The sequence below is a fragment of the Mastomys coucha genome, unplaced genomic scaffold, assembly GCF_008632895.1.
Source record: "Mastomys coucha isolate ucsf_1 unplaced genomic scaffold, UCSF_Mcou_1 pScaffold20, whole genome shotgun sequence".
Lineage (NCBI taxonomy): Eukaryota > Metazoa > Chordata > Mammalia > Rodentia > Muridae > Mastomys > Mastomys coucha.
The window spans coordinates 55,303,569-55,317,408 of record NW_022196903.1 but is presented as its reverse complement, the minus strand read 5'-3'; the positions used below and the strand labels follow the sequence as shown (position 1 = coordinate 55,317,408).

Below are 13,840 nucleotides of genomic sequence, written 5' to 3'. Positions count from 1 at the left end.
TACCTCACTCAGGATGATATTCTCCAGATCCATCCATTTACCTAAGAATTTTATAAATTTATTGTTTTAAATAGCTGTGTAGTACTCCATTGTGTAGATGTACCACAATTTCTGTATCCTCTCCTTGAGGGACATCTGGGTTGTTTCCAGGTTTTGGCTATTATAAATAAGGCTGCTATGATCATGGTGGAGCATGTGTCCTTATTACATGTTGGAGTATCTTCTGGGTATATGCCCAGGAGTGGTATAGCTTCGTCCTCCGGTAGAACTATGTCCAATTTCTGGAGGAACCTCCAAACTGATTTCCAGAGTGGTTGTACCAGTTTGCAATCCCACCAGCAATGAAGGAGTGTTCCTCCTTCTCCACAACCTCTCCAGCATCTGCTGTCACCTGAGTTTTTTATCCTAGCCAGTCTGACTGGTGTGAGGTAGAATCTCAAGGTTGTTTGGATTTGCATTTTCCTGATGATTAAGGATGTTGAACATTTCTTTAAGTGCTTCTCAGCCATTCAGTGTTCATCAATTGAGAATTCTTTGTTTAGCTCTGTACCCTATTTTTTAATAGGGTTATTTGGTTCTCTGGAGTGAAATGGTTATTCTTTAATAATACACTCAGTTAAATTTTTTTCTAAAACTTTGTCACAATTATGATGGATATTATGTCATAAAATATTAATATTATGATTTTGTAAAAATCAAGTAATCATATATTTTAATATTTGAAATCTAATATTAATTTTATAGTTTATGCTTATTCTTGCAATTCTAAATAGAATGCTATGTTTATCTAATATGAGAAAGATAACTAGAATTCTAAATTCTGGAATAACAATATTTTTCCTTCAGTTTGTTTTAGTTCAGGTTAATAACACCTTTTAACTGCAAAAGTAGCTGAGAAATCCTATGTATACAACTGGTTTTAAGCACAGAGATTTTACATTTCAAGGTATCAGATGTAGTATATATTTGTATTAGAACATGCTGAGGATAAAAGATATGCCATCTTTTGTTAATTTCTTTATTACTATCTCTCTTGTTTTTGTCTCTTATGATTAGTTATTGTTATTACTGTTAAAACCATCATCTATATTATGACTAAAACACCCTCCAATTACTCCCATTCCCACTGATTCTCAGTGGGTTTACTTAATATGTTTGTTTTTTTAGTGACATTCTTTCATTCAAAATATCTTGTTATAGTGGATAACTGTAAAATAGCCAGCAAGGACATATGTGATGTTTAACTAAGGCAATCATGCAGAAATCCAAGTGGATGGACTTTAATAGTCTGTGATTTACCTAGACCACAGGCTTGTATGGAAAAAAAAAAGCTTCAGAAGTTTGCTAAAAAACACAAATGAGAATTACTTTAGTGTCTTATAGTTTGTTTCATAACTGAATAAAATGTTTCCTACCATGCTCCTTATATTTGTATCAAGAGAACATGGCAACAATTTTATTCCAAATAAAATCTCTTTGGCATTAAGGAAAAAATCCTATTAGATAATACACTGGAACTTATAGTTCTGAGATGACATGTCCTGAAACTCAAAAAACACTGTATTTTGTATGCACATAAGCATTCTGAGATCGTTTAAAATATCTGTTACCATCATCGCTGAGTGAAGCATTCTAGAAATACCAAAAAAACAAATACATCAAAAGTGCTGTAGATGTGCCAAACAAATGCTGTGTGCTTACTGATTAATTTAATCTTGCAAAGCTTTGAATTAGACGCATTCAATTATTATTCATTTTATAGGAGATGAAGCATAGGCTGAGATGAAAAAAAATAAGCCCAGGTCACACAGCATGTTAAAGCAGGGCTAGGGTGGACTCAACAGTCTTATTTGCAACACTATATGTTCTACTTCAAACAAACAGTTTAATTAATTTAGGAATTAATTTAATTAATTATTTTCCAGTTTGCTGGAGTGAGGATGGAATTTTTATGTTATGAGATAAGGTCTTGCTATGGAACTTAAACAGTTCTGAGCTGCCAATATTCCTGCCCAAGCTTGAGTGCTCGGAGAGCAGTAGAGTGTTATTGAGAAAGAGAGAGGATGTTTTCAGTGAGATATCTAAAGATTCTCAAATTGGAAAAATGAATCAAGAAATGTTACTGAAGCATCTTAATACTGAACTAATTATGCTCTAAACTGATTTTCTTATTGACAGCTTATGGTTGCACTGGTGCTTGCATGGTTTACTGACCTCATCATAGTAACATTTGTGGTTACTGTGTTTCACAAAGGATCTGTGACTACAATAGAACGAGAGGAGGCAGAAAAGAAGATAAAATGCTTTCTAATTGGGTGGTTTCAAGTAGCTCTGGCTTTCCTGAAACTCACTTTGTATGGTTTAAATTTTTATGTAAGAATTTCTTTTTAACTTTTGGCAGGGATATTTCTGTTCATTTTTGTTGTGCTTGGTATTGAAACCAGGACCCTCACATGTTGGCAAGCACGCTAGCATTGAGCTAAGCACCCAGCATAGTAACAGTATTTTAATACCTTCTTGTGATTAAGCCTTTCTGTTTACTCCTGCAGGATTGGTTTCATACGAACTAAAAATAAAGAAATACTATAGGACCCAAAGCTCAACACACATTTCCTGTTGCATGTTTTTGTTCAAATAGCCTTGGTTCCTGGGCCAGCCTTGAGTTGGCCATTGCTGTCCAAGCTAAAAGATGCATCTAACTTTAGAAATGTCCAGCATTACAGATTTAATTGAATTGGTTAGTAAACAGAGAAAGACAGGATATTTCACAGTCCTAGGGAATATTCTATTAACATATAATAGCATTTTTAATTGTTTCTGGATTCTTATAATCTAAATTATATAATTTTTCTGGGCAATTTCTGCTTAAAATAGTTTGTTACTTTCTCTGTAATGTGCCTTGGCTATACACACTATAAATTGATCTCTATAATTCTTTTTTCATACCTTTATCTTCTAAGTCAAATCTTTAGTTAGAAAAAGCATGAAATAAATGGTTTCCTATATGTTGACCTTGTAAACTGCTTAAAGTGTGCTCTGTGTCTGTGAACTTCCTACCAAATAAAGAGAAAAAGTTACAATTAGTTAGTAACTGATTATGCAAGTCTTTTTTTTCCTATAGCAGATATGCCCTATGAACATATTAAATACCAATTTTTTAATAAGGAAAAGTAATAAATAGATGTTCAGAAATATTTTATTGTTAAAATTTCAGCCATTTGTAAGGCAGGTTGGTTATTTAGAGAGGTCTATAAATTACCCTTCATTCAAAAATCTGTGATTTTTAATCATGTTATTTTAATTGCTATAGGTTGTAAATTTGAAATAAAATAACAAGAAGGAAGGCTGTAACAGATGTTCTCTCCGCACATTGATTTCAGTGCAGACTCTGTGCATTCATCATGCTTAATCGTCATCAACTAAAATGGACTGATTTGCAGTAGCAGGAGCTCTGCTACTTCAAAAGGCATCAGACACAGGCAGCAAAAGCATGCTCTTTTAAAATATATTTCAACAGAGGAATTTACTTCTGTGTGTGTCCTGATTCTAACTGTATTATTTTCAATTACACTTTTTTTAAGATTTGTTTATTTATATGTATGAGTACACTGTAGCTGTCTTTAGCACACCAGAAGAGGGCATCAGATCACATTGCAGATGGTTGTGAGCCACCATGTGGTTGCTGGAAATTGAACTCAGGACCTTTGGAAGAGCAGTCAGTGCTCTTAACCACTGAGCCATCTCTCCAGTCCCTTTCAATTACATTTTTATAGAAGTCACTATTGCTGTAGACCGTACTTGTAGGTTTTCTTTTTTTTCCCCTTTTAAAAAATCTTGGTCATGTATGCATCCTTGGACATGACACATACCTCAGTAAAAGTAAATATTTTATTTGTTAGGCTGGATTTCATTTTTTAAAGCCAGATCTGTAAAAAATGCTGTTGCTGTTTTCTTGAAAACGCTGCTCATATAATGATTTAATTAATTCATCTAGATTGTTACAGATACTATGGAAACAGACCCCTTACTTTTAAAAACAAAACACAATTTAGGGGCTGGAGAGATGGTTCAGTGGATAAGAGAACTGACTGCTCTTCCAAAGGTCATGAGTTCAAATCCCAGCAATCACATGGTGGCTTACAACCAACAGTGTGTGTGATGCCCTCTTCTGGTGTGTCTGAAGATAGTAACAGTGTACTTAGATATAATAATAAATAAATCTTTTAAAAAAACCCACAATTTAGAGACATTCCACATTATATACAAAAGAGACTAATTTTACAGCTGTTATAGTCACTTTTATGAATGTTCTAGATCAGTATTGGGCACTAACAAATATGAGCCAAACGTAAGAGGGGAGAGGGGGTGACAAGGTTATATAATCTCTCCATTCTCTGAAGGAAGCCTTATGAAATCATGTGTGAGTCAGTAACAGTGGGACAAAGGAAGGACTCAAAAAGTAAGAGACAGAAGTCAGGCGCAATTCAGAGATGACAGCGAATAGGGACAGAAGGAAGAAGGGAAGGCAGAGAGGTAGAAGGACAAAGGGAGGGGAGAGAACAAAAGAAAAGGAGAGAGCAGGTAAATAGAGAGGAAGATGGACAAGCGAAAGTGTGTGTGTGTGTGTGTGTGTGTGTGTGTGTGTGTGTGTAGAGGGGGAGTGGGATTACAGAGAAACAGGACAGAGCAAGTGAAGGCCCAGACCTCCCTTTCCCAGGTGAGGCCAGAGTTGTGAGCATGGAGAAGCTGCTGAGCAGGGAGGGGTCTTCCTACCCTGTCTTAAGCTGGCTGTCACAGAAAGTTAGAGAAGAGTGAAAAGTTCTTATCGGTGAGACCTGGGGATGATCCGTTAGGTCTGGAAAGCTCTTAGATTCTACAAATGTATTTTGTCTGGGCCTCATGGCTATTTGCACTGTGGTTGCTGGAAAATTACAGCAGTTTAAGAAGCAACCAGCAAAGGCCAGAAATTGCCCAGAAACACAAGCTAGTAAATGTGGAGGGCAAGATAAAAGATTCTTTCATTTGGGAAAAGAAAGAGAATTGCCCTTCATTTTTTTCGTTTTTCACTGAAATGCTTAGAAAGCTACTGTGAGATGCTGTCACTGTGGCCTGGGCTTCTCATCTGGTCCTTCAGCCTGTTTCAGGAAAGTAAGTGTAAGAGCTTGTTTTAGCTGAAATCAGAGAAAGATAGAGCTAGCCTCTGAAACAGCATGGGGCTCAGCAGGTGCCTTGTCTTTTGGGCATCTTCTTCCAACTATCTACTTATTTATGCATTTTCCCATGAGCATCCCACCTTCTCCTAGAACAGATGCATGCTGAGATCCATAGATTTTTCTGTAGAGAGAAATTTCTTTCCTTTTTTCCAGAAGATTATGTTTTTGAAAAAGAGGTATATGTTGGGACTATTTCCTCATTAATGTTTATAAAATTTTACTTTGTGTTCAGGCTAAACTAAAGTCAGTGTGGATTTGGTTTAAAACAACAATTCTCAGTAATGTTTTGTTAGCCAAGACTGCTAAGACATCATTCAACATTGTCTTTATTATTAGCACTCCAGGGACACAGGAAAGGTCCAGGACACAGGAAGCTTAGCTTCCCTCACATCTCCAGCAGCAAGGCTTGGCTCTATTATTGATATTATTCCTGCTTCAGCCACCTGTGCTTTTCTGTGTTTTAAGGGGCCTTCATTTCAGGGCCTAAGAAATGTGCCGAACAATTCACTAATAATCTTTTTAAAGCAGGAAACCATTAAAAGAAATTATATAGTAACAGCAAATTTTCACTTGTTAGACAAATTGACATTTTTTTTTTTAAATAAGAGTGGTAAATGGGAATGGAGTGACAGCAAGTTTGAAGCTGAAGCAGGTCTGTCTTTCAGACTGTTTTATGACACCACTATTGAGCCAATCACAGTAGCAGTCTCACAAAATCCAAAGGACAGTGTCTTAGACTATTTCAAGACAGTTACAGATTTGCCAAATGGCAGATGGGGTGATCACACAGTCATTAAAACTTCCTCTGTTAGTTGGTGTAGTGGCACATCCTCATTGTCTCAGTATGTTAAATGTTGACGTTGGAGGATTGCTGAACATTTAAGATGATTTTGAGCTATTTAATGACCTCTAGTATGCACTATGCCCTATGTGTACTCTCACAGAGTTCCTGCACTAGTCTCTCTCATTTGGCTGGAGGAAAGTTGACAAACTGGCCCTGGCATTTTTACTCCAGTGATTTTCACTCTGTCACATCACCTCAGGATAGATTTGGCCACAATCTCAATCTCAATCCTAATCGACACAACTGCTCTTTTCTCTCCTTTTTCCATCTTCTGTCTATGGCCACCCTTTTCTTTTCCCCACTCTGCCTCTACTTTCCCTCTGTAAATATTCTGCTCATGGTGGAAGAGTGGATACTGATGTGTTAGAACGGCAGGTCACGTCAGAACATACCACATACTTGGCCCAAGCAATTCCACGTATAAGAGGTTTAACTGAGAAGGAGAGAGGGGGTAGTGGCATGGAAAGAGAGGAGGGGGAGAGAGAGAAAGATGGAGGAATGTTCCCTGTATATATATGGGTTTTGACGTATGGCCACAGGTGGGAGGTGAGCCCAATGGATTCTGGGGATATGGTGGCTGTTGCCCTGGCAACAGGTCTGTGGACCCACCCATGCATCACCACAGGCTTTTGATGTCTTGATACTAACAGATACTTGATATACAGCATCAAGAACATCTTTAGCTGTCTGGGTACAAGAAAGCTTAATATCTACAGGTAACAACAACAGAAACAACAACAGCAGCAGCAGCAGCAACAACAACAACAACAACAAAGTTTGGCAAAATTAAATACTGCAGAATTATTTACATGGAAAGGAGTCATTTGTAGAGACAGTTATGATGTTAGCTAAGGTCCTCTTCCTCAATTGGTTCCTGATCTGTAAGTTAAAAAAAAAAAAAAGCCATAGGCCAATTATTGGGTGAAAGGAATAGGCGACAGGCACTTCTAGGTCCCTGGAGGATGAGAGGCACATGCAAGAGAGGAAGAGAATTCACCATATTTTGGAGAGAGAGAAGCCAAGCAGTCATGTGAGGTCTCAGGAGGAGCTGTTCCCTGTAGCTGTTCCTATAGGCAGGTGGTCAGGGTTGTTTAGCAGGGACTAGATGTATCTGAGCTACTAAAGTTTAGGGCAAGTGGGAGGTGTGAAGATAAGAATATAAATAAGGGCGCACTTCTACAGGCAGGAGATAGTAGTGCCCAGCAATTGTGTACAAAGGCAAGTTGAAAATGAGCAATCTGTGTCTTTTATCCATGAATTCAAGGGAAGCTGGGTGGGGGTGGGTAGTAAGGCCTGTTCCTGATGCTTAGGAAGGGTTAAAAAGCTACATGCAATAATTATTTGGAAGTCCTTTGCCTTTGAGCACAGTTTGCTCACAGGCCACTTATCAGACAATGTGTGCATTGGCAGACACGATACATCTTATTGATAAAAGTGCAAGAACACCATAAGGCCACAGCTGCAGGACACAGTAACTGTTAGAATGCAAAATGAAAGCATGAAACAATCTGCTTTCTTTGTAACAGCCTTGAATCTCTATTAAGGAGGACAACAGAATAGCTGAAATGTAGACATCATATGTAGATTAAGAACAAATAGGAGATTTAGCAATTCTGAATTCAAACCTGTTTCCATTACAGTGAATAAATTGAACTTCCCTAGGACATTTTTTCATAGTTTGATAAACATCTGAACATTTACCTACAAATTCCAAAAGTTTTATTCATGATTTGTGATATTTATTCTTTACTCTCACTCTCTGCCTGTTCTTTATGTGTGGCTGGTGATTTCAGCGTTTTCCCCTTAGACATAAAATGAAGTTCTTCATTGACATGCCCTTGTGCCATCTGTAATGCTCTGTGACACATTGTTTCTATTGCTCCTTAGGCCCAACTATGGAATAGCTCTTTAAATAGCAAGAGATATTTAACTTGTGTCTCTTACATTTGGAAGGACAGCTTATCCTTAGATGTACACAGTGCTGTTAGTAAACATGGATATGTTGTTCATGATGTTTTCCTTTATCAGACACATGTTGTGCTTAGAGTGCATCACATGGGAAGAAAAGGAGCTACCGTTACACAGAAATGCAATTGTTGGCCTTCTTAATGCTTCCTTTCATCGTGTGGAACAGAATTGCTAATTTGCTCTTAGCACAGAACCTGTGACAATGAAAAAATCCAGCGATGATCCATTAGTATTTCAACTATTTAAAGGAAATAGAATTAGAGTTTATGAAACAGAATCATGATTTAAGCATTTTATAGCAAGACTTAGAAAGGGCAATGAAAGTCACATTAAAAAGGCATGAGATCTCTGGAGGGTTTTTGAATATCTTCTACAGAATAATTTCCATAATATTTAACTGCTCATCAGCAGGAGTAAAGGTTTATAAAAATTAGTTAAATAGCAAGTCTATAGAGAAATAGATACAGCAGATAGTTGGGAAGTGGACAATATAGAAGTCTTTGTGAGCCATTCTTCACTACAGCAAGAATATTCTGACAAGTCATGAAACAGTTTATGTCAAGAGATTGAGACAGGAAAGGCACAGGATTCCGATACATGCATGACTAATGCCAAATACCTTTGTCTACATTTAATATTTTCCTCATAAATTATGCATCTAGCTATATTAGATCATGTTAGAGATGGCTAGCTAATAGAAATGTTTCCCTATATATGTTTTCTGGCAAATGTCTTTCGTTCTTAACCTACATTATTTTTTCATATAGATAACAAAATAGGCAGTAGGTAAGTAGTGCTCTTTATCCATGTTGTGTGCAATTAAGAAGTTGATCCTAATGATGTTGACAGGAGGCATAAATGAGAAATAAATTATAAAAACAGAAAAAAGTTAAGAATTATTTGTCATTGTTGGTATTCTGGTCTAAATGAACTTCAGTGGTAGTGACAATAACAGAGTTGAACAGTCTTGAGAAGTCACATTCTCCTAGGCTATGTGGTGTGATATTTTCACTATTGAATGAAGTTGGTGTATATTTTAAAGCTACTTTAAATCCCCAAAAGGAAATGGAAGTAACATAATTGAATTCACACATGGAAAATACACTAACCCCTAGATCACTGTCACTTAGCATTTTTAGTGGGAGTAGTGTAGGACTGTGTCAATCCAAGTAATGAGGAACTCTGTTATACCCAGAGTGTAGTATATGGGAACAGTTCACAACTGAGGGGAGCAGGGTTTTATAGCACCATCCTTAACACTGCTGCATTGGAAACCTGGTCCTGCGAATGACACGCTCATTCCCCTCAGAACTTTGTGTATTAAAACTTCACTCTAAAAGAATGTGGAGGTAAAGTCTCCAGGGTGACATTAGATTTGCAAGAGACCATAGCTATGGGGCCTCCATTACAAGAGAATGGCCTCCATGCTAGAGAATGTCAAGGGTCTCATTTCATACTTGCGGCTGGCCTGGAGTGCATTATGAAACCCAGGCTGGCCTTGAGTTTGAGATCTTATGTCTCAGCCTTCCAAGTGCTGTTATTACTTGTGTATACCATCACATCTTGCTGGGATGAGCTCTTCTAAGTGAAAGTTCTTTAATTTACATCATTTCCCTGAAAAGACAGCCTGAAAAGAATTCAGAAAGCCAAGGAACAGCCCTCACCAGACACAGAGTCTGCAGGCACCTTCCAACCTTCCAGAACTGGAGAAATATGTGCTGTTTAAGCCTCAAGGACAATAGGATTTCCTCAGGGCAGCTGAAACTAAGACAATTGGTATCTGGAAAATGTTTTATTCAAACCTGGGCTTTATGGTCTGGTTTAGTGGCACATTCCTGTAATTCCTGTACTTAGGAGGTTGTAACAAGAGGTAACAAGCTTGAGACAAGTCTCAGATAGATTGTGGTTGAGTCTCAGAGAATAAAATATGAAGCAAAAATTAAAACAAAACAAAACGATCACAACTACCACCCACAAAACATCCCCCAGGCAAATACCTGGGCTTTCACAACCTGTGAAGGGATTCATATGTAAATCATAAAACCTCTTAAATTTGGATTTTTTCCAGAATTTTGTATTCAATTGGCTTGCCAACCTAGAGAAATATATGCAAATTCACTGCATTGGATTGTAGCAGGGCTTGTGGAGAATTCTCAATAAGCTGTGGTAAAGACACCGAGGAATGGTGCTTAATAACCTTTCTAGGACTGATGCAGCCTGTGTGTAAAGCCCAGGAGAGCCACTTGACTAAATAGCACATGCCAGCAAGGCAGGCCTATATTTCACTTTAATGTGTCTCACGTGTACCTCAGATAACAGATGGGACGTAAATGCTTTTGATTGATGACATTTTTGCTACCTTTGAAATTGGCTTTGATGACAGGATGCTACTCACTATTTTTCTAGCATGACGAAGACACACACTAATAAAACAGTAGTTTTCATTGAAAGAGCTGAGGGAGCCTCCCACTATGTTCACACTCAGCTGACAGTGTAAGATAAAGCGTGTACATTGCATGTGCATATGTAATTTAACTAGATTCTTAATAGTTAATAATAAATGAGCGATAATTTGTTATATAGAAGTGATAGGAAATGTATTATATACATATTTAATAGGCATATATAATAAAATGACATTTTTATAAATGAAGTATGTAAGACATAAAGTATATGTTTGTGTGATTTAACTGAATATTTACATTTACAAATTAGAATTCTTAGGGATAGTATATTTTTTGAACAAATACTCAACACAATTCCAAGAAGATTAAATAGCCAACCAAAAAAACCTGCATGCCATACTTGAATCACTTTGATAATGTCCAAATAAAAGTAGCTCATTCTTCTGAAATGAGATGTTCCTCCTTTGGATTGGTAGAATATTGTGAGAAATAGTATATATTTAGGCACAAATGATTTTTTACAAACACTTGTTTAATTAATTAAATTAATTAATCAATCAATTAATTATGTGTGTGTGCCAGGGTGCATTCAGGATCCCTGAGGAGAGGCCACCCCAGGGATTATATAGGTAACTGTAAGCTGCCATGTGGGTTCAGTGAATTGAACCAGATCCTCTGCAAGAGCAAAAGGCACTCTTTACTGAGGGGCCACCCCTCCAGTCCTAACAAAGGACTTTAAACTGTGAAATCTCAACTCTCTGGACTGTAAGTGTGGTCAAAGGCACAGCAGAAAGGGGAGTCTCTAAGAAGATTAACTTCTGCTCTTCTGGAAGGTGAAGGAAGTGGACTGGGGTGAACAGCTTCCTGACTCTGGGAGTGCCACATCAGCACATTTGTACTGACTCACAGGATATTTGTTTATAGATTGTTATAGATAGTGTTTAATCTCCACCATGTTATCTGTTAAGCATGGATGAGGCCGGGCGGTAGTGGCATATGCCTTTAATCCCAGCACTTGGGAGGCAGAGGTAGGCGAATTTCTGAGTTCGAGGCCAGTCTGGTCTACAGAGTGAGTTCCAGGACAGCCAGAGCTACACAGAGAAACCCTGACTCGAAAAACAAACAAACAAACAAAGCATGGATGAAAGAATAGTATCCGAAGTCAGAATCTGGAAAATTCTCTGGGGCTTGCTGAGCAGAATGGCACAAGGAGTTCCCTGGGACTGACTCTGCAGCGGAGGAGGAAGAAGCCCACTCTCTGCTTAGAAGAACTCAACCCTGTTGGGATGACCCACACATACTGTATTTTCTGGCTATGAAAAAGTGTGCGCTCGCGTGTTCAATTATTAATTGGAGCTGCAAGCATCAGGCTAGCAGGATATGTAAATGTAAATTTCCTCATCTGCCTTTGAAAGTAAAGCAAGCTGGTGTGGGGAACTTGACCTCCCCCAAGTAGCTCCAGAACTAACTAGTTGACTCAGGAATTGGCTATTTGCATATTAAAGAGCTGGTGGCAGCCAGTGCTGGGGTGGGGTGGGGGTGGAGGAGAGAGAGAGAGAAAAAGAGAGAGAGAGAGAGAGAGAGAAAGAGAGAGAGAGAGACAGAGACAGAGACAGAGACAGAGAGACAGAGACAGAGACAGACAGAGACAGAGAGAAAGACAGACAGAGACAGACACAGAGATACAGAGAGAGAGACAGAGAGAAGAGAGTCAGAGAGAGACAGAGAGACAGAGAGAGAGACAGACGGAAAGACAGACAGAGAAAGACACAGAGAGACACACTGAGAGAGAGACAGAGAAGAGAGACAGAGAGAGATAGAGATAGAGAGAGACAAAAGGTAGACAGGACTGAGCTGGGGGATAGGCAGTAAGAATCACATGGAGAGACACACAATGGCAGAGAAGTCAAGTTAAGTTGGAGGCTTGCTGAGAAACTGCCCCAGCAAAAGACCAAAAGCCTTACACTATGTAGATATCTCCTAGTCTTTACTATTAAACTTCAAGCAAGATTCCCGAAATCCCTGCACCCCTCCACCTTGTGCTGGCTTTTTTTACTATATGAATCCTTTTAGTATGGCAGAAAGCTGCTTATATTATACTTGTTAGCTTTCAAAACCCAAGCAAGCAAGTTCAAGCAACTTACAGTTGTATTTATTACTTCTTAGCTCTATTTATGTGACATTGTTACATACTTCTATCTTCTATGGGATACTTCTATGGGATACTTTCTATCCCACAAATACATATACAAAGATTAATGTTAAGACAAAGCAAGGTCAGTCTCCCAAGCTCCTCCTCCACAGGACGTTCTCTCAGACTTGCTGGGCCAGACAGCCAAAGATTGCTTCTGCACGGACCAGTGTCCCCAGTGAAGCCATCAACATCACGGAAACTTAGTAGGGTGAGTGACTGCGTAATGGGTAAGTCTGCCATTTTAATTGACACATAGGCCATTTAGATTACAATATATGCTTCTCAGATATCTGAGGTTTGAACCCAGTGACCAACCACCTGTATCTCATGGTAAATAACTGGATAGGAAAAAGTTTATGTAGGGTCTGAGGATATGAAAGCTTCTGGGAAAGTGTTTGAGGGTCCAGGAAAGTGTTTTGAAGTTAGAAAAATACAACTTATGAAGGGTTTATCTTTGTGTAAACCTAAGAAGATGTAAGCTTCAGGGAATCCACTCAAAGCCACCTCTCACTGGTCAAAATCCACTGAAGATAAGTCTGTCAATTAACAGCCTGTTTCTCTTCCCACCTGCTTACTCTTGAGGGTGGGATCTATTTCTCTGGGCCTTGGAACCACCATCACGCTTCCAAGTCCCAAGACCCTGGGCCTAAGTGTTTCAAATGTACACCGAAGAAAAAGTTTTTTCTCCCTAAACCCCTTAACTTTATCTTCTGCCCCTAATATCAAGGTGTTCTCTCTGAACCTGTGTCCAGCTACCCACAGGTACTCCTGTCTACACTCACAAAGGCTTCCACTGGTCCTACAATTTCCTGACCTCCAGATGGTCCCACAGATCCTGGACAGCAGTGAAACAACATTTCACTGCTCTTCCCAACATTCCATCTTCTTCCCGCATCTCCAAAACTGGCTCCCCAATGTCAGCAGGAAATAGTCATAGACAATTGCAGCATCCCTTATTCATTTGTAATCAACATAGACCCCAGGGACAAGGGACCTTTTACATATTTTACATATAAAGTTGAACTGGCCTCCAGGTTCTCCCAGCATCTCTCAGTTCCTATGTGGCATACCCTGCCCCTTGAACTTTCCAGTCTAGGGCTGGGCTGCTTTTCTCCTAGAGACTCTGCCCTATATAATCTAGAATTCTCTCCCTCCCACCCCACTCCCTTCTCTCTCTCTCTCTCTCTCTCTCTCTCTCTTTCTCTCTCTCTCTCTC

The 13,840-nt window shown here is 38.7% G+C and overlaps 1 pseudogene; it reads left to right on the top strand.

The window, feature by feature from the left end:
• LOC116099861 overlaps window positions 1–6,071 on the top strand; it is a 25,293-nt pseudogene extending 19,222 nt beyond the window's left edge.
• The last annotated feature ends 7,769 nt before the right edge of the window (window positions 6,072–13,840 follow it).